At 43.2% G+C, this 26,223-nt stretch overlaps 1 long non-coding RNA gene across 2 annotated transcripts in view; it reads left to right on the forward strand.

Moving 5' to 3' along the window:
- LOC139589296 (uncharacterized) overlaps positions 1–20,770 on the forward strand; it is a 38,161-nt gene extending 17,391 nt beyond the window's left edge. The window contains exons 2-4 of one of the 2 annotated variants that reach the window (XR_011678990.1): positions 1,881–1,984; positions 9,792–9,963; positions 19,250–20,770. This is a non-coding gene — a long non-coding RNA (uncharacterized lncRNA). The remainder of the gene's footprint in view (positions 1–1,880; positions 1,985–9,791; positions 9,964–19,249) is intronic. The other variant, XR_011678988.1, reaches the window with a different exon arrangement.
- The last annotated feature ends 5,453 nt before the right edge of the window (positions 20,771–26,223 follow it).

A 26,223-nucleotide genomic window follows, 5' to 3' on the forward strand; every position in this document is an offset into this window, starting at 1 on the left:
CACCATCCCCATAACTTTGCTTGTAAAAATCATAAGTCAGAAAGAGATAGATGAAAGTTGGGAGGTTCTTTATTGATGTCTGAACCTTGTTGACATTCAGTGTTACTTTGTGATGGAAGCTGAGACTCATATAATCTCTTGACTCCAGAGTCTGGAGCTTCAAGATGCAGTTTTAAAGGCATGTGGATAAGTTTCAAGAATAGCCAACAAAGATCCTTGTGGTGTATTTAAATCTATATAATTTACACACAGTGAGTTCAATCTACAATTCTTGACAGCCTTTTGTCTGGTGGGCTAGTCTTCATAAAGCTGATTTTATTTTTTTTTCCTTGAATGAAGCCTCGATTGTTTGCAAATGGTAAAAAACTTCCAAATCCTGTCTGAAGCCACATTTGAATGAAATCTTTTCAAGTATGTTTTCTTGATACCTGCTGCCTTAAAAATAAATAAATATATAACTAACCAAATAAATAAACAATTAGGTACACAGCCAGCTGAAGCCTATTGTCACCACTTTGTTTCTGATTAAGGTAGGTCACACTTTTCTTCCTTCCAGCTATTAAGTATTTAGATCCATTTATACTTTAATCTCTTGCCTTTTTTCCTGGTCCTTTGTTGCTGTGTTACATCCTCACAGTCAGAGAGCATTGAACTAAGTGGTAGAAAAATGGGAAGAGGGAGTTAAGGCAGTAATCCAGCTTTGAAATAAAAAATTGGCCTGAGGTTAGTGCTTGAATCTAAAGAGATTACCGAAGGCAGAAGGGGGGAAAAAAAAAGGCTGACAAGAGAAACTGAGGCAATACAACTGAGCCAACATTAGTGCTTATCTGGATGGGGTACTTGAATGGACTCCTCGTGACAAAGGGTTAATTAAATTGCATTTCCCTGAGTGTTGACTGGGCCAGGGCTAAGAGTGAGAGATTTTTGGAAGGTTATGATACAATTGATAGGGTTGTTAGGTAAAAATGTAGTTCAGCTGTTGCTGGGCTATGCTGCTTGTGGGCTGCTCTGTTCAGGGAGGGCTTCACACTGCCATGAGGAGGAAGCAGAGAGACCCCATAAGGTTCTGAGATGGAAGGTGCTCATATCATACTCCTCACCTCCCCCTTTATCCCTTTGCTCAGGCAGAGGAGCACTGCACCCCAGAAATGTGGTCACTTGGTTTACAAATCATTGCCTGTGAGATTTAGAGTGTGTTCTGGGCTTGATCTTTTCTGAAAACTATATTTCTGTTGGAGGTGGGAAGGAAATTTTGTGGACACAGTGATAGTCTCATAGTGATGAAACATGTCTGCCTGTTAACTATCACCTTTTCTATATTCTTTATCTTTGACAGTAGCAGCAACCTCTCCTCTGGTTAAATTAGAAGAAACTGGCTAGGGAGAGCTCAGGTAAAGCCAGACCAGATATTCTTATGTTCACTAAAAGAAGTTTACACAAAAATACAATTATTGGTCTCCTCTGTCAGTAACCAGGCATGCCAACTCCATAATGCCCTAGGTTACACCTCTAGTTCTTTGCTGCTTGAAAGCCAAAATCAATTTCCCCATGAAATTTTGAAAATAAAATACCTATTTAAGGAGACATTTTGGGCTCCGTGTGTGCTGCATCACAATAAGATATAAACTGGGTTTTGCTGAAAATAAACATTCTTATTTCATTTATCCAGGCCTGGGCAAGAGGAATGATGTTTCTGCAGTCAGATATAGGAGATTGCATGCCTCACTTGTGCCCTACACTAAGATACAATAAACACAGTGTGGTGCAGCTTTAATTTTAATTCAAAATAAATATTTCCATAACCTACAAAATTCCTCTAATACACTTATCTGGGAGAACACAAAGATTAAAGAAATCCTGCTAATTCCTTTATCTTTCAGATACAGGACTGAAAACAAAGACATCCAAACCTTGAGCCATTTAGAAGAGGAAGAAGCCAAAATCTGTGCCAGAGGTTTGACTGCTGGGATACTCATGGCTTCAGGTAAGCTTCTTTCCCTGGGTTGTTTAGCATTTCAGAGGCCCTCTGTGCTCCTCAAGGAGAGCTGTGGATTACAGACATAAAACCTTGCCTAGCTTGCAGCCAGGGCAGAGCAGGGGGAGTACAAACAAGCTAATCCAGGGTGCCTTCCTATCCAGCTGCCTGCCTCTGACCCTGGCCAGCACTACATGCTTCAGAGGAAGATGTAAGAACCTCACAGCAGGCAGATGTAGGATAATCAATCCTTTCAACCTTGTTCTCAAGCCCCATTAGATCTCATCCTGATCCCAAAATAGTTAGAGGTTGGATTAAGTCTTGAAGGATGGCATTTAATATACTCTAAAAATTGTTGTTATCATTAACTCCCATGACTCTGGAAACGAATGTTATCCATAGACAAATATATTTTCATTTTGAATCACCTTGTGTCCTTGGTCTGCTATAGCAATGAGTACATAGGCTTAAACACCTGTTTGCAGAAGGTATTTAATATTTCTTTCTATCTGTGGTGATTTTGCTGCGATTTTGTTCACTGCATGTCTCTTTTCCTGACATTATGAGCTAAGGAGGGGGGATAAAGTGAGTATACTCTAAAGATTACACATTCTTTCATCATATTATTGTACAAAAGGTCTCAGAAAATGAATTATTTCAGCAGCTTAAACATTGGTTTGGCAGCCAGCTTCCAGCCCCACTCAAAAATACAGACAGATTTGCACCTCTCCCAACACAAACTCTGATCCACATCTCAGTCCAAATTGCTGATCTTGGCTGACTTTTGTCCCAGTTTTCCCAGTCATGGTCAGGATAAGCAAGATCTTATAGGAAAGCTATTTTTGCAGACCACCCATCCCTTGGCAGCCTTTCCTGCCCTGCTCCAACTGCAGTAGTAGCTCCTGTCTCTCTCCCAACACTAACCCTTCCACTCACCCTTTCTGTCAGCACAGCCTTACCCAGGACTCTCAGGCATCCTGGAAGTGGAAGAGTTGTCAGTCCAAAATGCTTTTCCAGCTTCCCTGTTCCTTTGGCCTCCTTTTCACCCTTGCACCATTTGTAGCACTCCTATTATAGTGATTTTTAAACCTAACCCTTGCTAATAGCCTTCTCTTCTGCTCTTTCCCTAGGATGTCTTCTTAATATTTTGCTTTAATGGGAACCATATCCCCATTTAACTTGTGCAGTATCTCTGAGGAAGTTTTAGAGCCTATGAAGAGATGTTATGTGTAGGATTTCAGCTGGATTTGTAGTGCTTACATAGAATTGCTCAAATATTTTTGAGATTTTGAATTAATTTTAGCTATCTGCTATTGTTTGTGCACAGATTGAATCTGCATGGATATATCTACATTGATGACTTGGACTGTCTCCTTGTGTCACCTTTGTATCTTTTTTCCCCTTTTCCAATGTTCCATATCTTTGGTGTTTTGGCACTGGAATTTGGTTACCTGAGCCAGTCATCTGGTTGCCTAGGGTCTTTCTGAATGTCATCATCATAATAATTCTTATTACTCACCTACCTAAAAATTTGTGGCTGGTGCATTTTTGCTATTTCAGTTCCAGTTCTTTTTAGATTGTTCATAAACACAAGCAAATTAAAAAGTGTGGAATCCAGACTGGAACCTTGAGGCATATGATGTTTTCCAGGGTGAAAATAGGCCATCTGATTCTTCACTTCTTTCCCCTTTATTAAAGTTTCATCAAAATAATAGTTTTCTTCCTTCCCTGATTTCCTACAGTTTCTCTTTTTTGTGATGTTTTCTCAAAATCATTTTGACAGTCTCAGTAGGTCATGGCTGTCCTCTGACATGGCCAGAAGATTATGAGAGATTAGTGAAACACTTTTGCCTTCTCTGGCTGTCATTTTAAACACCCTGTTACTATTTTCTTCTCATTCTTAATGTTACTTTCAGGAAAGGATGGCTAAAACATTTCAACCAAGTGTAGCTTTAAAGACTGCAAAAATCTATTTCTATTACCATCCTGACCATACCACCCCTCAGCACAACCAGGTTTTTAAATATGGAGATCAGTAGTAATTGGAAGAGCATGAAAAAGGGCAGATTTCAAGAGCTTCAGGCTTGATTTTCCAAACAGTTTGGTACTAATACCTGGGACTGGAGTTTCACAGACCCTAACTCAGTGGGAACAGAACTGTGTTGGAAACCTGACCCAGAGCTGTGCTTTGGCCTCTCTTAACAAGCTCATGAGTCTTCATGGCACAGTGCAGCTCTGTGCAGGTAACAAACTCAGCTTCCAGAGATCCAGTAGACCTTTCAGTGCCCAGAAAATTAGCCTTTCAGTAGAGCAAAGCAGCTTCACAGCTATTCGCCTTCCAGTTTGGATGATAATTACAGCAGAATTAGCTTGGTGGCCTTTGCCCTGTGTGTGGTTGTACCAAGAAGACAAGTTTGTACTTTGGAAGTCCTTAGAAAGTACCTGGGAGAGTGCATACACTCATCCCCCATCTCAGACAATGAATAACCCCCTTTCTGCAGCCACTTCTGCATGGGGTGAACCCAAAACCTATGGAGGTTGCTTTCCTGACATGGAGATACTGAGGAGGTGAACATGCCATTACCTCAGACATTCATCAAAATTCCCCTCTAACCCTCACAGTTTCTTCAGGACTAGGAGACCTCTGAGATCAGGCTGCTCATGTTCCTTCTCCCAGGGAAGTGTAGCTTGTCCAGTGGGATATGTGCTTCACTGCAGCTGCTCCTTCAGGCTGTCGTGACTAACAAAGTAGGCCTTGACTGGCTGCACGTGTGCATCCCTGGTGTTCTGCTACTGCCTAACTCTGCTGAGAAGAAATGGGTGCTGCATTCGACGACCTAGCTTCTCAATGGACACAGTTCCTGGAAGAAAAACCAAAGCTAAACAAAACAAAACCCACAGAAATCAAAACAGCTGGGAAATGCTGCTCCATATAATCCCAGCTGTCCTGTCCTGCTGCTAAGAGGAGCCATGTGGCTGCTACAGACACATGCAGGAAAACGATGTTATTAGAGGCATCAGGTATTTGTTCAGCAGGCTGTGGGATGCAGCCATTCCTTGGGCACTCCAGATGTATTTACAGTATTAAAAGGTCAAACAATCTTTTTATTTCCCTGTTTGCTTCAGAGGGTTTTGTTGAACATTCTCATTATTCGCTGTGGTATTTCTTTGATTTAAGAGGATTTCTCTACACAGCTGTAGTTATTACAATGCAGTGTGTGTGTGTGTGTGTGTGTGTGTGTGTGTGTGTGTGGTGAATGTGCTATTACAGTAACAAACTTCTCCTTGTAGTAGATATTTATTTTGAGAGCAAAGCTTTTAGTTCAGTTGTGCATGTGGCAGTAAAAACAAGATGCACCAGGTAATTTGCAAAAAGAAAAATGGGTGAAATGGAAAAAGACACAAAATTAATAGTTTAGAGTGATGACTTCTGTCCCTGTCTTTGTTATGGCCTCTGTGCCAACTATTAACTTACTTTTTTTTACAGACAGAAAAAAGAAACCCTGTACAACAGCATAGAGACCCTAAGAATGGGAATTTTTAAATTTTGTCTTCACGTAATTTCCTTCTAATGGCAGGCAGGGCTTTTGGCCCCATTGCAGAAAGCCTCTGAATCCCAGAGCAGTTGTCAGGCATCCTTCAGGATCCCCCTCCAGAACTTGCCTGCTGTTCCTTGACTACAACATCCTTCCAGAGGGGGGTGTCAGAGAAGGGGGAGAGGCAGCAGAAAAGGGGTTGCTGGAGCAGAAGCAGCTAAACACAGCACACAAACCCTCTGATTTAGTGAGAGAAGGTAGAGGCAGTGAGGACTATCTGCAGGTTTAGGAACAGTAGGAATGCTGGCATTATCAGCCAGGGATAATTAAAGATATTATAATGAAGGCAGGGAGTCAAAGGCCTTATGTCATTATTTCCACTCCATATTTGAAAATCCACAGCATATGGACTTGGATAAGGCTGATTACTTCCCAGAAGAAGTAACCAAAGAGTCTGCTAAACATTATCTATTAGGACAAAATATATTTGGAGTCTTGAGAGGGTTGGCTCAGGAAACATCTGTTTTTAATGAGCCTAGGAGTGCTGGCAATATTGCAGATGACTGCAAAGGTCTTAAGTTTTTCCAGTACTTTGCCACCCCTTCAGATGGGTGCAACAGGAGCAGTTAAGATAGTTATAAGCTGAACAACCTGAAATTAATATCTGGCAAAATAGCGCACAGGGAAATATGAGGTTCTAACTGGAAATATAATTAATATCAGGCAACTTAGCTTTCAGGGAGGTAGAGCCTATTAAACAGAACCACTTTCATTTTGGATGTGATTACAAATTCAGTTGTCAACAGAGACTGCAGAGAGATAATGTGCTTTTGCACTGTGCTCAGCATGCCCCAGCACAATATTTTGACTTGAGTCAAAAGACGTAGGGAATGCTGACTGATGGGAGTGAGGTTTTTAGGAAATAGTCTGTGTCCAGTGTTATTTCCATTTCTCTACTGGTGATCTGGAAATAAATATAAAATTGCTGCTGATAAAATCTGAGGATGACACACAAACTGAAGGAGTAGCCAATAATGATGGGGACAGAGTGGTTACACAGAGAGATAAGATGGTGCAGTCTGCAGTGCCCATTTCAATAAAATGCTTTTCAATGTTGCCAAATGCCAAGTCATTCACCTGGATTGCAGGGAAACCAGTTTTGATACAGTCAACTCTTATTCATGACAGCCCTAACATATGATTTGTTTCCTTTTCTTTCCTCTTTTTTTTTTTTCCATCTTGAAATATCTGTTAGGGTAATACACTTGGATCTTATCACTGACTGTTTTGCAAATGTTTTTTTTGCCAGCACAGACTGTTTTTAGGTGGTTGCATATGTTAGTGTTAGTCTCCTACAGGTGAGGGTGACAGTGTTGTACCAGCAGTGAGTGAATCAGAGTTGGTGGAGGTGACTGTGGAGACCTACTCTGTGCTCAGCACATGTCACTCTGCTGCTGACACTACCCTTCTCCTTGTGTGCTTTTCCTACCTGGGGCAAGCTGATTAAAGCAGCTCACATCATCCCTGAGCTTGGTGCTGTGCTTGTGACTAAAGTTTCATACATTGGCTGATAAATTACACCGAGTCAAATGTGCATTTAAAGTTACTTGAAGCACTTTCTTGGATAACTGCCCTTCCCAGTTCATTATTTGGGCAGCCTCATACCATCTGTCCAAGCCACAAGCCCAGCTTACTGCAGCTGGGTCTTCATTAATAGACTCCCAAGGTTCAGTCTTTATGCTGTGAGGTTTGAAGGGTGATTAGCATCTCCACTGTCTTGGGCAGGGTAGGGAAAGTCACAGCAGCAGAATTTCTCCAGCTTGTACTTGCTTTACAGCATCAAAACTTCAGATTTCTACAGAATAATACAAAAGATGATACAGGGGGTGTCTATTTCCAGTTAATTATTAAGAATATCATGATTTCATGCAGAATCTCGAGTGAAAGTCAAAAATCTTAACAAAGAAGTTGCATGTACAAAAATGGATCCATTGATTGATGTTCGACTTTAGTAGTTTTTTCCTCCTTGAAATCAAACATCACTAACTCTAATGTAAGTCCACAAAGTCCTGTGGAAAATTTTATGGTCACAGATTTAGAGTACATTGTGTCCACGTCTCTTTTCATGGATCACTACACCAGATGTCAACAAGGGTGCTGGGCTCAAGTCCTGACTTGCAGGACCGGTCAGCTCTCCCCCATCCCTTCAAGATGCTCCTCTACATGCTCATGGCACCCCACTGAACACATTCAAAAAGCTCCTGCCACTAAGCTTGTGAGAGCTGATGAGATCACAACCTGGGAAAACAGCTTTATTAAAATAGGGTCTTGAATATTGAACCAATTTCTCAGACGTGCTTCTCTTGCCGTTAACCCTGACAGATCAATGGGTTTAAATTTCTTTTCCTAATGGGCTTAGCAGGCTTTGATAAAAAACAAATGTATCTGTGAAGTATTCTCTCTTTCTGTCCAGGCGATTGCTTCTTGATATATACCCAGTTATAAACACCATAGTGATTGTTAAGAGTTTTTTCCCCTTGTGATAGTTTCATATTGAAAGGAATGAGATCCTGTTAATTGTACTAATCATGCATCTTTCAGAACTTATTAGTGGATTATATACTGCCTCCTCCTCCCACTGCTGAATAATCAATGATATGGGCATACTTGCCTTTGGACTCTTTTTTAACCACCTGAACCTGCAGGTGGTTCCCTTCTTGCTGCACTAGAAAGGAAAGCGGTGATGTAAAATAAATTTTTGTGATGCTAGCAACCAAGGAGTTAATCCCCTTTCCCTAAAAGTCCCCAGCCTATGGATGTTGTTTCAGGTCTATTTACAGAAGTACTGATGACTACAACAAGAACTATAAAGGAAATATGAACCTGCTTCATGTGGTGATGCAGTGAAAAATTAGATGCCTCTGGAGAGCTGGACCTGAACAGCTATTCCAAGGTTATGGGGGCTCCATTTTGCCACTGCCTTCACCAGCCTGTGAGAAAGAAACAGGTACAATCTCCTTAGCAACAATGACCCAGCAGGGAAGAAGTCTTTCCAGGCTCTCACTTCTTCCAGCCCTTTTTAGCAGATGTTAAGGAAATTGCATCTGACCATCAGCACAGAGCCTGGGGGACTTCCTATAATCTACTCCTTCTCTCTGAAGCTGATGATTGTGTGGATGACTACCTCTGCCTCTTCTCCCGTGGGATAAACTGCCTGAGCTCCTACTTAGGGCTCCTCTGAGGGACCTCCTGGGCTTGCTTTGTCCAGTCTCATGACCCCCAGCAAACAGTGGAACAGGAGTGTCTGGCTCATTTCATTTTGCTGGGGGTCCTGTGTGAGCTGGGTTAGTTGTCAGAATCCGGGCTTGGGCAAGGGTAGGGGACAGGAAAGTGCATGGCAGAGGGACATGAGGTTCAGGTGACAGGCATATGAGAAGTGATTTTCAAATTTACTATGTCTCCTTCTCTGAATCATTTGGGGCTCTCATTTCCTGTGACCATCCTGTACCATTTCTGCAGTAGACACCCAGGCTGAGCATGTGGTGCTTCTGCACCACAGGGGACTTTGTGCACAGACTTGGGGCAATGAGAAATGAAGGATTAATTTGGCTTGTCCTCGCAGTGTTGGCTTTTAGGTTGCCTCTCTGTGATAGAGAAATTTCAACATCTGTAAATAATTCTGTCCTCCAGAGAACTGATTGCCTGTATTGCATCATCCGTGAAAAATTCTTGCCCCAAAACCTTATTTGTGGCTCCATTAACCTAAAGAACTCGTCTGAATGCTCCATTTGCCTTTTAAATAAAGAACAAGTGATTGCTGAGGACTCACATCCCTATCATTTTGTGTTGCTTTCCTCATTATGAGAGGAACATAAGGGTCCCCGATCATTATTTCTGACTCTGTCATTAGCAAAGGTCTGGAAAGCGTGTTTTCACTCCATTAGCCTTCAGAAATAAAAAGAATGATTGCATAAGTCAAGAATAATTATTTCAACCAGCTCTTCTCAATGTATTGCTGTGGAGCAGGCTGGGATCTAAACAGGAACTGACAAATTAATTTATATTATTTCTATGTTCCAGAAAAAACCACCATGTTTAGGATTGATTTAGAAATACAAACAGCTCTATTTGTGGTTTAATGTGCCTCTCCGATCACTTATGACAAACATCAGGAAGCTAATCTTTTCCTTCATGATGTCTGCCAGGATTCTTGCAATTTACCCCCAGAAGAGTGGTAGAACAGAGATACCCAGATCTGTCATGGTCCTTTTGTTTTTCAGAAGTGTGGAAACTTACGTTAATCAGGATGGACCTCCTTCTGTAATGATACCCTTCTGTGATGATGTTGAAGTTCACAGTTATATGATGGCATCTGTGTCCAGGCATGGACTCATCTGAATACGGCATTTTCCATGTTCAGAGCAGTTTCATCTTTGCTTTAGAGAAATTATGGTATGCCTCCACTCTTCTTTCTTTAAAAGACCAAAATGCAGCCATTTTTCTTCTAGATACAGTATTAAAACTTGCTGGACCTCTGATGAGATCAGTAATTCCTTAGCAAGGGATGCTTGCCACCAAGAAGGGTCATGCAGGATGGCCTCTTTCATGGTGTCTTCAAATGTGACAGCGAGAGTGCGTAGGAGTGGGCAGTGAGTCAGGGAGATGGAATCTCTCTGTCCCACCACTGCTTGTTGTCAGCAGGGACAAGCTGCTTCACAGCAAGGAAGGCAACAGACAGTAGGATGATATGATAATTCAGCCTTGGATAGACAGTACTACAGAAGAAGTATAATTTCTTATTTTGACTGAAAATGTTCTTATACTGCTGCAGATAGTAAAGTTAATTACAATGCAGCTGAGAGCTTGGAGTGAAACTGGATTGAAGGAGATTATTTAGTCCCCTTTTCCAACTGAAATAGACTTTTAAACCTTTTCTTAAAAATTACCAATGAGCCTGTTGGCATGAATGAAAGCATCTCCTATAGATCTGCGCAGCTCCTTTCACCACAAGTTTCTCAGCTGGAGTCTTTGGTGGAGGTAGGAAAGATCACATTCTCCTTGTCAGTGAAAAGTTGTGAACTGTTGTGTTAGCTTTTTTTTTTTTTCAACAGGTGTATGGTTGCCAAATGAGATGTGGATTGCAGCTTGAAAACATAGGTATTCTGTGCACAGATGCCATTCAATAAGAGACAAAGGTGATGAGCACAGGAAAAAAAACCCCAGGTGATACTATGAATCATGATACTGTGCCAGAATTTTATGTTAATTGCACACCTTGTTTTCCTCACCTCTGAGTGTGCTAGCTCCTAGGAGAGGAAAGAGTTCAAAAGCTTGGCTCCAGCAAACCCACAGAAAGCCTGCAGTCATTCACACTTCACTATTAACAGAAATCATAGCCTGAAAGACAAAGAAAGATGTCCTCTGTCTGACAGTGCTGTAAAACAATTATCATGGTCCCTTTCTCCTCTGAACAATCTTCATGGAAGCCTAGCCAGAGCATCTAAGATAGAAGAGCCCTCTGACCAGTAGTGTAAGAAAGACAGCATCAGTCCTGAGACAAGGAATTCATCTCAGCGACTGACCTAAACTTTAAAGGATCTGAGCCCAGGCATGCAAAGAATAACAATTGGTGCATTGCCACAGTGCCTTGTAAAAGCAGGCTGACATGACCATCACTTTTGCTGGAAGATTCATGATACAGGTAAAACCCCATCAAAATATCCTAGAGAAACAATGGGTTGTGCCTGGGGAGCTGTGAGATATGGCCCAAATCTACATGAGATGAGCCTTCATCCCACTCCAGAACTGTGACAGTGACACATAGGCTGAGGAGGTGTTTTGAAGCATTTGGGTGATAAGCCCCCAGAGCTCCTCACAGTCATCAAGGCTAGAATTACTGCCAGATAAAGTAGAGTGAAAGTAAAAGTGGAAGACAAGATAAGGAACACCATGTTAAGGGCTTCTAGAAGGACTGTGACACGGACTGCAGGTTCTCATCTTCAGGTTGCAGGACATGTCCCTGTGAGCTTTCTCTACTGGGAAAGCCACATACTGGGGTGCTGAAACAGCTTGCTGAAACGTGGCTGTGTTGTAATTAATAAATACACTAATAGAGTCTTCATTGCATTATTAGGACATTTAGAATTTACTCTGGGAAACCTTTCAACTCCATTAAATCCACCTTTGTCACAAGATAAAGCGCCACTCATAATAGGCTCATTAACATGCAGACTGCAGTTCAGCCCCATCCATTAACAGCTGGCAGGCAAGAGTTTCCAAAAAGACCCTGAGAAACGTTTTCCCTGACCAGGGCCTGGCTTCCTCAGCATGTCTGTTAGTCCTGTGTGGGATGTTTCATGCCAGGGAGCTCATGCTACCTCACTGTGCCATTTATATGTACTGCCAAGACCAGCTATAATCAGTTAGGGATCTGGAAGAATCTGCCAGGAGTTCCCACCCTGCTGCTGGGGTCTTTATTTGACTCAAAACTGCCATGAGCAGAAGATGCCAGCCCCGTGCAAGAGCCGTGGGCATTTTCCACCTCTCTCCCGCTTGGCTGACTCTCATTTAGAGCCCAAGTGTCAACTGGTCTGATGAAGTGCATTAGAGCCAGGCGTGATGATTAACAGTGAATGATAACAATGGCATTTCAACGGTTGCTAATAGGTTTCCAAACTTAATCTCTCACGCTCTCGCAGAGATAAAGAATAGATAATTCTTCCAGCAACAATGACTACACAATAAAGTTTGCATTTGCTCTGTGCTGATGAGCTATGGTGCCTGGCTTCACCCAGTGGCACTTTTGAGACCCCAGGGCTGGGGGTGGTGCCAGCTCAGGATTTTACGGATTTCCGATGTCTTGCAGGTCTGTCTCCTGGAGCAGGGAATTAATGTCTTTGTTCTTTCCTTCTTTCTAAAGCGCAGATCTCCAGCCAGCAACTGATAGGGAAAGACAGACTATGGGAAATTGAAGTTGTCCCTAAGTAATCTATCTGAGCTTACAACTTTTGGACAAAACTCACAACTTTGGGGCACAATTTCTTGATTTGAGTTCTGAGGATTGTCGTTCTGGGTCTGACACATCCACAGTAGGGGAGAGAGGTATAAAACTGTCACTGGGCTAAGAGGCTCAGCAGAGAAGCTAGCTAGCTGTAAGGATGACTTCCTAAACACTGAGAGCAGCTTATCTGAATGAGATGAAAGCCTGTCAGTGACTGAGGTAAATGAGGAACTTGACATGAAGATTTGAGACTTCAAGGTGTTGTATTTCAGCAGCCTGAATGCCAGGACACCGAGACTTAACAGTCCACTCAAGCACAGATTCATGGAGTAGCTGAGCTACGATGAAACTTTCTACTGGATAGGATCCATGGACCAAAGCACACTGGGTTCAAGAGAGCAAAACTCCTGCTGAAATTGTAAATGAAACATGGGCACCCTGCTTTCTTTTACGACGGTGCCCACCAGGAGAAAACCCTCATTCCCTCTGACCTGTCCATCATGCCATGGTGCAGACAGCAGTAAACTGTGGGCAGAGCATTGTGTCACTGGAGTGAATGAGTGTCCCATAGCTCTGTATTCCAGGAGTTACTATTTGCTGCTTAAATTCTTACAAAAGAAAAACTGTTCCTTTTCTTATGTCAGTCTAAGTCTTGCCTGTGTTGCTCCTGAACCACCCGGCAGGAGATCAGCTCTTTCAAAGATGTTTCTCACATCCCTCTTGAACAGCCCTAAATTCAAGGTCTAGAGCAAAACTGTACGACCAAGTGGCAAATTCAGTGAGAAAACTCTAGTTTTGGGGCAGGCAGGGCAGCTAAACAGAGAACACATCCCACTGCTAGAGAATAATGTGATTTAGTGGACTAACAGCAAGACATTATGGTTAGGTTTTACAGCTGCTAAATGTGTTAGTCCTTAAACAAACATCTAATGGGACTTTAGCCTTCATTATTTTGAAACATCAGGCTTCAGAGGACAGTAATTTTCTTATAACATCCAGCATTGTGTCTTCAGGATAAGGGATATTATTTTTAAAAAGTGAAGGCAGAGTTCATCCCTGATGTATTAAGCCTGATTCAGTTTATATTTTTGCATTTTCCCCTGCACTGAATTCCTTCTCCTTTTCACTCTGCCTCTGGTATCCCAGCTGTTCACATTTCCTTTGCTCAGGCTTCATGAAATGAACCCAAGATGCAGATTTTGGTGAAACCAAGAAAATTTGCAATTAACTCCACCTTTTTCAAAGAAAATATTATGTCTGTGTCTTGAACTATGCTTTGTGTAGCAGCATGGCACAGTTCCTGTAATTGTGTCCTACCAGTTTGCTGAGCCCCTATTTTTATGGCAACTGTATCCCAACAGATCTCCCACAGAGGAAACAAAAGATGTTCATTATAATCACAGTTGGGCTGTCCTGAACCCCTCTTTGAAAATCAAAGCAATTCAATTATTCTTTTTACTCTTCATTTTTACTCATTTCTGTATTGCTGGTTTTATCTGGGGTACAATATGGTCATTCAAATACAGGTCAGGGCTGGGAATTACCCTACGTTTATTTCTTGCAAGATATTGAAACACTTCACTAGGTTTTGGCACTGTGTTATTCCCTTCAAAGAAAGATTTTTTTTTCTTCCATCTGTATCTAACATCTTCTTACCATGCATGTATCATACCTTGAGTGGCTTTAACTCACTAAGATGGCAGAAACCACCCCAGAAGTTAGGATCACATCCTGCCAGGCTAATTATTCTTATAGCTCACTGAAGGGTTTGGTGGGCAACAAGAATGGGCTCAAAGGGCCTGGAGAAGGAAAGGTTATCTCACAGGATGAGGGGAAGTGGAGAGGTAAAGAAAGACAACAGGGTGTGTAGGGATGTGCCCCCTGTTGACGGAGTGACCAAATTTTAAGCAGACAAAGAATAATTTGGTCACTGTCTTGTCTGCTTAAAAAGGCAAAAAGCCCAGAAGTTCCTCTCCTCAATTTGGTATAAAGACCTCATAGGACCTTTGGGACTTCACCTCAGACCTGGGGCTGCTCGATTGGACAGAGGCCAAGAGGTCTGGCCTAGGTAATTCACTAGAAAAAGAAGAGAATAAAGGAAATAATCGCTTTTGTGGAGTGTTTTAGCTGGAGCAAGAACCTCTTGCCCCTGGCTCCAGGTTTCTCTGTAACAGCTTTGTTATTTTGCCTTTTATTAAACCTTTTTCTGTTTCCAACACAACCTCAGAAGCCATCCTGCTGATATTATGCCATTCCAGGTAGCAGAGCTATCTTGGGTGTAATGGGTTCCTCTCAGAGCTTCTGGCTCGAAATGTAACACATTAAGGGTGAGGAAGACAATCCCTTCCTTTAAGCAGAAAAGGCTGTGCGGGCTCAGCTGACCATGTACCAAGATTTGGTTTCACCTATGACAGAGCAAGTTCAGTACCTCCTTCTGGATGCATGGTTCATTTGGAAAAGCTATTTATTTTTCATGGGGAAAAGGTATTTTTTTTAATTTCTGAGATGCTATTAGAGACAAACAGCAGTCCTCCCTGCACACCCCTTTTCCCACTTCCCTTTGCAGAGTCAGAGGCTGCTCTTGTTTGCAGGTGGCATCTGAGAGAGGCTCTGAGGTCTCTGCATAGAGTCTGTTTAGCCCACATAAGTGGTGAGACTTTTCTTCATTCTAATTGATCTGCAATTCTCTTTTGTATAACTGGGGAAGCAAAATGCCTCTACCTCAATAAAACTCTGCTTCTCACACTCAGTCCTCCAAGGTTTTAATTTATTGTACGTACTTTCTGTTCCTGCCCAGGCTTCTCCTCAACACCCCATGATGTCTATTACTGTGTATAAAAATGATCTGTGTTGACACAGGACTGAGTGGGCACTTTGCATTATCAGCTCCAGCATTTGCCTTTGTGCTTTATTTCATGCAATAAAAGCGTAATTCACAGCAAGGTGATTTCCTGAAAGGTTTTCCACTGACAACTTGTCTAAAAAGAGATGCTGCTTGAGAAGACAGAGAAATGTGTTTCTTCAACCCATTCAGCAAAGTTACTAAGGAAATCACTCAAGGCTATGATGTTACTGCTATGGCCTGAGATGCATGTTGCTGTTCCTGGGCTCCTAGTCCCACTGATATTTCATGAAAGAAATGAAATCTTGCTAATTCAATGACTATTATTTTGGTCAGGTTTGGACCACTTCACTGCACTTCATGTCATCCTATTCCATTTACTTGTTTTCACTTCATTTTAGAATTTTTTTAAAATTTTGATTGCCATTTATTTCATCATAATTTCTCCCCTGTGTTCTGCTCACTTCATTCCCTGATTTCAAGATTTTATTTCCTTTCATGAAATGAAGAATTTTCATTTCATGAAAGGAAGTGAAATCTTGCTATTTCTCTAAGTATTATTTCTGCAAGTTTTAGTACATTTCACTGCACTTCATGTCATCCCAGTCCATTTAATTCTTTTAATTACATGCAGTATTTTTCTTTTCAATTTTTTAAATTGCATTTCATTTCATCATAACTTCTCCTCTGTCTGTTCATTTAGTTTTGTTCCCCAGTTCTGAGATTTCACTTAACATCATTTCAGCAATATTTAGGACTTTTAACTGCACCTCATGACATCCCATTCTATTTAATGTTTTCACTTCATTTCAAAATTTTCTTTTTTTCTTTTTGATTGCATTTCATCGTAATTTCTGTCCTATGTGTTTGGTTCAATTTGTTCCCTGATTTTGAGATGTCATTTCTGTTCATGATATGAAGATTCTTCATTTCATAAAAGGAAATCAAATCTCAAACTCAGGGAACAAACTGAAATGAACAGACTGGACAGGATGTACGTTAGAAGGAAATGCAACTAACAAAGGAAATGAAATCTTGTAAATTCAATGAGTATCACTGCGGCCAGTTTTGGTCTGTTTCACTGCACTTCATGTCATCATCATTTAATTGTTTTCATTTAATTTCAGAATTTTTGGGTGTTTTTCAATTGCAATTTATTTCATCATAATACATCTCCTGTGTGTTCATTTCACTTTGTTCCCTGATTTTGAGATTTCAGTGAGTATCATTTGGGTAATTTATGGTCCTTTCATTTCAACTCATGTCATCCCATTCCATTTAAATATTTTTACTTAATTTCTTTTTTTTATTGTAATTTATTTCATCATAATCCCTCCTATGTCTGTTCATCTCACTTAATTCCCTGATTTCGAGACTTCAATTTTTTTCATGAATCATTACTGGGGCGGGGAACTACCCCTCTTTTCATGGTTCTGGGGACTGTGGCATTAAGCTGCAATGTTTCATCTGACTCTCTCAGATCACCACCAGCCTCTGACCTGACCTGCCTTTCCTGCAGCCTATCTCCTACCTATGCACACCAGGCTCACTGGTCCTCCCCAGCCCACGTCGTGCCACCTGAAGCAGGGACGTGCTTGTTGTGCACTGCTCTCTCTTCTGCAGCAGCAGAGTCTCTCCATTGCTGCTGGCTGAGCGGTTTTTAATTATCCTCCTTGGACTTTTGTGCACCATAATCAACAGTTAATTGCAAACAATCAGACAAATTGGTGATCTAGGGAAATAGGGAAGGGTGACAGAGGGGAGCAGGGACTAAAGCAGGAGCCGACTCCAGGGATGGGCATGGCTGATGGCAAACAGCTGTTTGGAGTAGAGGGGGCTCAGTGGAAGAGGAGCTGCCATGAAAGCCAAAGCATCTCTTCTTTCCTCTGTCCCTGAAGCATCTTCACTTCGCAACTCACTTCTGGCACATCACCTCCCTTGTAAGACAATACAGCTTGGTTTTGCTGGCAGCATTGTTAGGTCCCACTAGTCTGTGGGGAAAAACAACACACTGGAGGATGGCAAACAAGGAGACTTAAAAGTCACAGCACCAAACCTTATAGAGTTTGAGAAGTGTTTGGACAATGCTTTCAGGCACATGGTGTGATTCTTGGGGCTATCCTGTGCGGGGCCAGGAGCTGGACTTCAATAACACTGGTGTGTCCCTTCCCACTCAGGATAGTCTATGATTATATTACAAGCCAGCAGCAAGGCTGCTATTTTGCCTGTAGTTATCCAGAGGTTCCCAACATCTCGGAAGAGTCCTGTGCACTGGAAGCGAGCTCCAGGAAGGTGAAGGCCTTAAGAGGAGGCCCCAGCAAGCGGCACAATCCCAGCCACAGAACAAAAGAGACGAGCACACCAACGAGCCAAGCACAGGAAAGAGCTCCTGGGCCTAAAGCTGATACTTTACCCCAGTGCACAAGGGCTGCCACATTTTAGGTAATTTACAGTTCCACGCCACCATTAGCAACGAAAGGCGACCAAGGGGTTTGCATCCGTTCAATTTGCACCGCTTTCCGGTTGCCATATTCTTGGGCGGGGTGGGTTATTTCTTCTTTTAATTAGTGAGGGAGCGCTCTCTTCCTCTAAAAGGACGGCGGCTTTTTCGAAGGACGGCGGCTCGGTGCCCTGAGGGCGGCCTGTGGGCCCGAGGCTGTCCCGCCCTTGGCCCGGCGGGCAGGGCGGCGGCGGGAGCGGCGCCGCGCCGCGCCGGCAGGGGGCAGCACTGCCCGTCCCCGGGCTGCGCTCCGGGCGCACCCTGAATGCCGGCCCCGCTCCCGCTCCCTGCCCTTGCGCTGCTCTCCCGGCGCTTGAAATATTAATTAAGGAAAGGCGAAAGGGGAAAAAAAAAAAACCAAACCCAACCTTTTACAATGCGCCACTATATTAAACTTACAGCGCTATAAATCGGCACCGTAAAACTGTAACTCAGGGGCTGGGTGTTAGACAAACCTGACACGGTGCTGGGGGAACAGCAGAGATCTTAACAAACTGCATCATATACAAGTTTCTGCAATGTACATAAAACTTACTACTTTGTACCCCTATTAGCTGGTTTTTACAACGTTTTCAGGGACCAAAAAATAAAAATGGCAAGCAATGGAAACAAGCAAATCAATTCAGAAAAATAAAGTTGACGTGAGCTTGCATCCAAGAAGTGAGTGACGGCTCAGCCTGTTTTATTTGTTTGTTTGCCTGTCTTAGGTGGTTTGAGAAATCTGGGTTAATTTAAAAATATTTTCCTTCCAGTTTCTTTCATTGCTTTGCTTCCCACAGGTCAGGATAGACACTGCTAGATAATGAAGGCAGGGTAAAATTGGTTATTCTTGAATATATTTAAAGTCTGATCTCCAGATTTCGTCAGCTCAAATGAAAATCAGCTGATTTGATCCCTGCTGCTTTTCTATGATCAAAGATGATCTCAAAGGGTGTATTCTCCTCATCTCTCACCCCCTCCCCCAGTGGAAAAAAAATATTCTCCTGGTTTGTCTGTTTGTTTTGACCTTCAAAGCCTTATCTCCTGTCTTTCTCTTCTTCTCTAGAGGAACCCTGACGAGAACTTTTGAGACCATAAATAGTCATGTCATTGTAAAGCAGTAACATGGGCTGTGGCTCTCCTTCCTTGGGAAAGGTGAGCAAGGGTGTGCAGCTTGTTAGCCTCCTTTTCTGAGAGAGAGAAGGGAGAGCTGCACTTCATTTTGAAGTTTCATGCAACATCACAAATCAGGTTCCTTGGCAAAGAGGGGAAGCAAACACCAAATATGCTGAAGTGAGTAACTACCTTGAGCGAAGAGAATCCTTTAATGTGAGCACAGTGTAGGTAATGCAGTATTTATTTACCGCAGAAAAACTGTAAAGAGCACAACATTGATTTCTTGGTTTTTCTTTTTCAGGTTGGTTTCACGGGGCTTGGTCTGTTGGGAGGATTTTCTGAGATGCATCTGAATAGCTCCTAGCTGGATGGCTCCAGCTCTGACCCCCCGACCCGAGTGAGGTTTGCCACTCACCGTATTCCTGGAATGACACAGGGCTCTGGCTGGAGTCAGGCCAGGACATTAGATGAAACTGCTTTTGTGGCACTTCTGCATTTAATACCTAGAGGACAGATTTCCCACTGTATCTCTCTGCAGCATTTGATTCTGTTGACCGTGAAACTCTTCATGTCCCTGCTGAGGAGGGGATTTGCAGTCTGGTGGTAATGGTTCAGTGGAACATACTCAGTTATTAGAGATGAAAACATACACCACTACTACTAATGCCTGGATGTGGTGCTGTCCCACTAAGACCTATGCTTTTCCACGTTTTGCTGACCCAGTTGCACACAAAGTCATTGGGGTGTGGGAGACATTGCTGAAGCCCAGAACATTTCAATAGCTCATACTGGTTGTGCCATTCCTTTCTCTCATGTTTTAAGATAATACATAGTCAAGTTCAAAGTCTCAGTCCTTGAGAGCCACAGTAGTCTGGATCAAAGTATCTAAAAAAGTAACCTTATTAGCACCATCTGATTTATATGAAAGTCTTGCCCTTTTCCATTGCAGCAAAGGGAAAGAAGTGGCCCTCTGATACCCTCTTCCAGTAGTTTTAAGCATTGCCCAGTGTCTCTGTGAAATGTGGGAAAAAATAATCTTACCAGAGACTAGCACTTCTCTTACTGAGATTACCAGCATGTGCAGATTCCCTTGCACTTCACATGAACAGGGAATGTTCACTGCCTCTGGAACATGTGTCCCTCCAGACAAGCACAGGGCAACACAGTGTTTCACTAACAGAATGGCGACTGGCTCCTCGGAGCGATGCCAGGAGCACCTGGTTATCTGTGCAGTCTATAATGTCCCTCCCTCAGCCTTTCCATGCACACACATTCCCCACATACATAATGCTTATCTTTAATTTTCTGTGTGCCCAAACCATACCATTTCTAAAGAGGGTTAAAAATATTGAATTAATTCAGAAGACAGAGGTGAAAAGGATAATTCTGAGATATTCATGGGGTTGGTAGTAGTAACAAGAAAGACAGTTTCTGTCTTTTTTTGATACTGAAGTTAATTGCAGGCATCTAGGGTTTAAAGACCTTGTGTTATTGATGGGGGTGTGTTAGCAAAAGGAGGGACTCTAACATTAAACTGAAATTTAGCATGTACAGTAGGTTGTCAGGAGAAAAAATAAGAACAAAGGAGACTGCTATTATCTTTTATTATTATCTTTTAATTCCCCTCCATTTTCCTTCTGCATGCTCTCTCTCTGTCAGCCTTCTCTCTTTCAATAATTACAATAATCAACTTACAATGATAACAGAAATAATCTCCTGCAAGATAACTAAACAAACCACATGTTATCTGTACTGAACTGTGCTTACTTACAGTAGGTACATCACTTATGGAAAAGCCAATAAAATTTTAATTAAAAAAGCATGTATGTTGTCAGTTAAGATGCAAAGAAGGTGTGCAAACACATTTGAAGTGGTCCATAAATTGCTTGGTATTTGATAGAACAGGGAGGAGGGCAAACCCACCCCAAAGAGAACAAAACAAAACTAAAGCCCACCAGGTTTGAGGAGCTCTATTTATGTTGTTCTATACAGAGCACTGATTGCTTGGGAATTCAAAAGCAGAGGGAAGGGAGAATCCTCCCTTGAGCAAAGTTCACATCCACCCACCTCCACCAGCGCTGGGAGCAAGTGAGCAAAAGTTAATTAAAGATTTTGCATCTCCCCACTGCAGCACTGTATTGATAGCTCTGGATCCTGAGATAAACTGCAGCTCTCCCACACTGTATCGCTAATGCTCCTTCAACCTTGCCCTGGAGCAGCACCTCGGGGGATCAGATGTTTGGTTTTCCTGGTGTACCCGGGGCTTGGCCTTTCTGCTAGGACTGGAACTCGGAGCACTGGTGAATGCCAGCCCATAGGTAGGTGCATGTCTCAGAGGAGCAGGGCTCTAGGTAATTACCTAGTCATGAGTCACCATGGCTTCAGAGGATTCCAGTCCTCTGTTAGTTGTTTGATCTAAGCATAGGAAGACTGTTTCACATAAAGGCTACTTGGCATAGAAGAATTCTGCACAGGTACTGTGAATGTGAAACAGTTCTCAGGTGACTAAAGCAGAAGGTTTGCTGGAGCCAATTATGACATGAAGGAACTCCTCAACACCACTCAATGCCCTGAGTTTGTCCTGCTCCTCCGAATCTTTCTTTTTGTAGGTCTGGTGTGAATGCTGGCACCGTCTTTTCATGACCTCTGTGCTCCTATGGCAGGCTGGGAATGGTGGCTTCAGGAGTCCCTTTGAAGACAGAAGTGTATATCCTTCACCCAGATTTTTTCTCTGAGCTCTTGCTGCAGGGCATCTCCAGGAGGAAATCTCAGCAGTGATATCATCAGCATGGATCAACAGCTGTGCTTTGCACTGTTCTCACCAGGTGAGTGAGCAACCACTCCTGGGATTGTATTTAGGGCAGAGAAGGCCTATTTCATATAGCATGATATGTGAAGACATCCCAAGACAGTGTCTCAAATTCCTTCCTCTTAGTTCAACCCTCAGCTTCAGCTGTAATGGGCAGATACTGCTTTCACAGGCTGCCAGGAGAGCCCTTGCATGTGGAGAAAAGCAAGGCTGGGAGGTGGAAGGACCTATTTCCTCAGGGAGCACATTGCTGTGGTACTGTGCTGTGTTTTGCAGGACACTGAGTTTTGAGGCTATTACAGAGAGATAATGCTTACATTTAAAGAGACCTATGGGCTCTACCTAATTACAGAATCACAGCAGCCTGGCTAGGCAGGACAGCTAGAACCCACCTCCTTTTAGGCTGGAAAATAAGACAAGAGTATTAAAATGTATGACCAGGGTTAGAGAGATAAGGTCAGTTAAGAAGGCCAAGGTTAAAACATCAGACTTACATATTCCCAGAGCTGTGCTTAACATGAGTCTCAGCTGAAGAAATTGATGTTAATGATGTACTAACCCCTTTCATCTGAAGATCTCAAAATGTTTTATGTCCCGATTTGCTTTCTCTATGCAGCTCTATTGAAGGCTGTTGGTCTTTCTCAGGGGAAAAGTGCAGGCTGCTCCATGCTGTACTGTCTGTATCACCTTCGGGGCCCCACAGAGTGGAGATGGCTGGGGTTACTACCACACTCACTGGGGATGAGCTGGGTGATTGTGCTACAGAAAAGCAGATGCCATTGAGGGAATGTGTAGGAAGATGGCTAGGTATGGATTGAAATTATTTAGTATAACAGGTGGTTCATGTGACAGGATGGAAGTTGCACCTGGTTTAAGGGGTATCAGGATGCAATAGGATCCATACAGGGAAGGGACAGCAGGAAACGAGGCTGATGGATTGGCCCTCTTTGGGGAGGGCTGAACAGACAAGTTGGTCAAGAAGAAAACCAAAGCTCTTCCTTGTTGATTTCCTTCAGCGAGAACGTTTTTGAAATCACAGCTCTGTGCCAGGCAATGAAGGAGAGGCAGCTGCTGGCTGGGCAGGGTGAGGACAGCCCAGGGTCCCACAGAACAACCCATGAGAGGTCTGTGGGCTGGTGTGCCACACTGCATATGGCCAGTGAGCAGCTGAGCAGAGCTCCCTGGTACCAGCATGGGTGAGGGTCCCCGGAGAGCTGACAAAAGCAAAGTGGGTTTGACTTTCTTAAATCTCATGTCTAGGGACTTGAATATTGTGGAGGACCTAAACCATGGCAGAGACTGAGGGAGAGGATTAAAAATGACACATGAGCTATAACGTCTGTGGCACCACAGAGCCTGGAGGGGAAACTGAGGGGTCATGACCAGTACCCAAATGAGCCACAAGCATGGGCCAGAGGGTCTCTGCCTCATTAGTGCTTTCTATAACGATGAAGCAAGGCACCCTCTGGCATCCAGAAAGTCATGGCTGTTAGCCACAAGCAGACAATTGTAGACTGCTCAGAACAATCTCCCAAAACCAAAATGGAGAGACATGTACAAGACTGAAGCAACTGCTGACTGGCAATGCAGGAAGGAGCATGGTACTGCCAGCTGCCACTGGGAATTGCCATGGGCTCACTCTGAGTCCCACACAGGGGGGTTGCTTTGGGCGTTCTCAGGGAAACCTCTGGAACCTATGACCTTCCTGCAAGCTCTTGCATGAGGACACCGTATGAAGTGGGGACAGTTTCCCCTACAGCAGCCAGTGACTGGCAGCTCTGGCTTTTTTTTTTTTCCTCTCTCCATTTTTGATTACAGAACTGTTCTGTTATTCTAGCAGGTCTGAAATTAGATACAGGTGCAAATTAACTAAGTCACAAGTGCATAACATTTGGTAATTTTTCTGTCAAGAGTCATGCTGAAGGGTTGCAGAGAATAATAAGAGCAGCCAGAGCCAAGTGGCTGGTCCAGGTGTGCCCGGCTGCTGAGTGTGCTTCCCTGGCAGTGGTTTGAGGCACGGGGTCTGTTTTCACAACACAGGCTGCAAAATCACCTGCTTCCTGATAGTTTTCTACCTCTGGTTTTTGTCTGCTATTCCTCTCCTCTGGTTGCAACTGTCTTGGAGTACTCAGCCCCCTGATTTCAGAGCTGCAGTTGTCATGGCTATGTCGTGTTCCTGGGATTTCAGAAAGACAGTAGAGCAAAAGCCTGGATCCTCCTCCTACTCTTTCTTCTTACAGTGTAGGCCCTGTGTGTTTTCCAGAATAAGGGAGAACGTCTGTCAGTCTGCCCAGCTGTGACAGGTAGGTGAAGGAATCCAGCTCCATCTGCCACCAAAGAGGTGCACAAGCATCTGCTGCTCCTCCTCAACACCATGGCCTCCTCTCTGCAGCTTGCAAGAGAGCAATGGTTGCGGGGGCAGCTTCCAAGAGCTAATCCAACCAGTTGTCATAAAGCAACCATCAGACACTGTCTGAGGAGGTGTGAGTGTCTTGTGTAGAGCACAGCATAACTAACTGAAGTGAGGTGGTTGGCAGAGGACAATAAAACAGTGAGAGAATGTGTGAAAGTGTTATTCTGCTCACAGATGCAGAGTGCTCATTTTGTGGAGGGACCATTTCTGGCTCCCTGTGACAACTTGCTAGTCATTTCAATTCCAAAGATGCTGAGATTTGAGCACAGGAGCTGAGATGAGTCTCAGTACGAGCTGCACTCTGTGAAAACTTTCTGCCCTGATGTGCAATAAAGGTCCAAGAGAGATTATGAGGTGCCTGAGCCAGGGAGCTGAGCTCCTTTCTACAACTCCTCAGATGAAGCTGTGCATTTATCTGTTAAATCGAGGTTGCAGTGTGCTGGCAGGTCAGCATGTGGATAAAGCTAGTCCTGCTGCTGTCTCACAGATAAGTGGAAAGCTTCATTCACCAAGCAGTTAATCTGGAGGGTTTTCACCTCCAGATTAGCTGTGCAAAATCCATACTATTTATTTAAAGATTAAATGAATGGTTCTATGCAAATTTGCAAATTAGTTAATGACATAATTGCATCAAATGATAATATACTGCTGCACAAAGCTGGCATGAAACCATTTCAGGCCTGGATTTCCATTTATTGTGGCATTCAGACAACTCCTCACCCAAGTGGAGCCGAGCTCTTTGCCTGTGCTGGGGACATGCATGTGGCTGAGACAAGGATTCACCTCCCTCTCCCTTCCCCGAGGGCTGCTGCATTACAAGGAATATTGCTTATGCAGGGCATACTGTAAATGCCTTCCCCATTGGGCCCCTTATTTTGATATATGGGGAAATTGGCTTCAATTTTGGTCACTTTTTCTTCAAAAATCATATGTTTTGTAACTGAAAAAATAGGTCAGCAGTTGCAGACCTAATTTCAGAAAGGTTTTCTTGGAAGTATAAAAAGTAAACATGTGCTCTTAGTGCACGGTGACTGTGAACTGCCTATACTGTTTCCTTCTGTACTAAGATCTTCCCTTTCCAGCTTATGTAGTCAAAGCTGCCTTCCAGGAATGGCTCAGGACACAACCATCCAAGCAGCTGCTCTGGGTGAGACCCAAGAGCTATTTCACTCAGAATCCAGTGTCTGGCAGCAGCAATGGCCTAGAGAAGAGCACCAGAAATAAGCCACTAGACAATGAAGCTTCCCTGGTGTGCTCTCCTTGGCTGCCTGTGGACTGTGACAGGAGGTCCTGTGACCTCCTGAGCCAGAGGTGGCACTGAGGGGCTGTGACAAACTGGTTCTCATGCATATCCTATGTTATGCCCCATTTGTCTTTTGAAATACCTTTATTTTCTCCCTTTGCCCTTCCTAAAGCCTTCCTTATCCCAGTAGATTTTAGTGGATTTATGAAATATTTCTGCTTCTTTCTTCTTGGTGTTAAATTGCTCTCTAAAACATTTTAGTTGTAGCATATGTGGGATATGGAAACTTCTGAGGATTAAAGAACATTATAGGCAGCAGCTAGGCACCATTAATGCTGGGATTCACCCATAACTCCATGATGCAAAAAGAAATCACAATTCTCAAGTGTCTTTTAGAAATTAGAACAGTAGCAATCATCTTTCGTGGGCTGAAGGAGTGTGCTTCATAGACACAGGAAAATAGAGGAAGTTTGGCAAACAGTCACTGAACTTGATTAGTCCATACAGCTCCATGTGGACATCCCAGTTAGGACTCAGCTTTCCTGAATAGTAAAACTGCAAAGTTTTCTCACCTCACCCCACCTTTGTTTGGAAAAGTGGTTGTGTATGTCAGGATGAAAGGGAGCAGGGGCAAGTGATACAGAGAGTGGTAAATGTGTGTACTGAGGAAATAATAGCTACAAGCTTTTGCATGGGTACACCCTAGGCTTTTTAATGCCTCTGGAGTTGGTCCTTTTCCCACCATAATTCTGCTTTCTGAATCAGCCTTACAGGGCCCCTCCCTCTCCCAGAGTCCCCTGGCCCTGTTCA

This window comes from Agelaius tricolor, unplaced genomic scaffold (assembly GCF_023055355.1).
Source record: "Agelaius tricolor isolate 1412-34295 unplaced genomic scaffold, bAgeTri1.0.p SCAF_1, whole genome shotgun sequence".
NCBI lineage: Eukaryota > Metazoa > Chordata > Aves > Passeriformes > Icteridae > Agelaius > Agelaius tricolor.